Source organism: Arachis ipaensis, chromosome B5, assembly GCF_059453495.1.
Source record: "Arachis ipaensis isolate K30076 ecotype BB chromosome B5, ASM5945349v1, whole genome shotgun sequence".
Classification (NCBI taxonomy): Eukaryota; Viridiplantae; Streptophyta; class Magnoliopsida; order Fabales; family Fabaceae; genus Arachis; species Arachis ipaensis.
In genome coordinates, this window is record NC_142440.1 from 108,387,070 (window position 1) to 108,388,694 (window position 1,625).

Sequence of the window (1,625 nt, forward strand, 5' to 3'; positions counted from 1 at the left end):
AATATCTTAGAAGCGGAATAAGCTGAATTAAATAGAAAAACAATAGTACTTTGCATTAATCTTTGAGGAACAGCAGAGCTCCACACCTTAATCTATGGAGTGCAGAAACTCTACCGTATGAAAATACATAAGTGATAATGGTCCAGGCATGGCCGAATGGCCAGCCCCCATGAAAGTCTAAGGTAGCATAAAACTGATCAAAGATGTCTAATACAATAGTAAAAAGTCCTATTTATACTAAACTAGTTACTAGGGTTTACAGAAGTAAGTAATTGATGCATAAATCCACTTCCGGGGCCCACTTGGTGTGTGCTTGGGCTGAGCTTGAATGTTACACGTGCAGAGGCTCTTTCTGGAGTTGAACGCCAGGTTGTAACATATTTCTGGCGATCAACTCTGGTTTGTGACGTGTTTCTGGCGTTTAACTCCAGACAGCAGCGTAGAACTGGCGTTCAACGCTCTTTTACGTCGTCTAAACTCGGTCAAAGTATGGACTATTATATGTTGCTGGAAAGCCCTGAATGTCTACTTTCCAACGCAATTAGAAGCGTGCCATTTTGAGTTCTGTAGCTCCAGAAAATTCACTTTGAGTGCAGGGAGGTCAGAATCCAACAGCATCAGCAGTCCTTCTTCAACCTCTGAATCTGATTTTTGCTCAAGTCCCTCAATTTCAGCCAGAAAATATCTGAAATCACAGAAAAACACACAAACTCATAGTAAAGTCCAGAGATGTGAATTTAACATAAAAAATAATAAAAACATCCCTAAAAGTAACTAGATTCTACTAAAAACATACTAAAAACAATGCCAAAAAGCGTATAAATTATCCGCTCATCACAACACCAAACTTAAATTGTTGCTTGTCCCCAAGCAACTAAAAATCAAATAGGATAAAAAGAAGAGAATATACTATAAATCCCAAACTATCAATGAAACATAGCTCCAATTAAATGAACAGGACTTGTAGCTTTTTGCCTCTTGAATAGTTTTGGCATCTCACTTTATCCATTGAGGTTCAGAATGATTGGCATCTATAGGAACTCAGAGTTCAGATAGTGTTATTGATTCTCCTAGTTCAGTATGATGATTCTTGAATACAGCTATTTTATGAGTCTTGGCCGTGGCCCTAAGCACTTTATTTTCCAGTATTACCACCGTATACATAAATGCCACAGACACATAATTGGGTGAACCTTTTCAGATTGTGACTCAGCTTTGCTAAAGTCCCCAATTAGAGGTGTCCAGTGTTCTTAAGCACACTCTGTTTTTACTTTGGACCTTGACTTTAACCGCTCAGTCTCAAGTTTTCACTTGACACCTTCACGCCACAAGCACATGGTTAGGGACAGCTTGGTTTAGCCGCTTAGGCCAGGATTTTATTCCTTTAGGCCCTCCTATCCACTGATGCTCAAAGCCTTGGGATCCTTTTTATTTACCCTTGCCTTTTGGTTTTAAGGGTTATTGGCTTTTTGCTCTTGCCTCTTGGTTTTAAGAGCTTTTGGCTTTTTCTGCTTGCTTTTTCTTTTTCTTTCTATTTTTTTTTCTCGCTATTTTTTTCTCTTTTTTTTTTCTGCAAGCTTTGTTCTTTGCTGCTTTTTCTTGCTTCAAGAATCATTTTTATAATT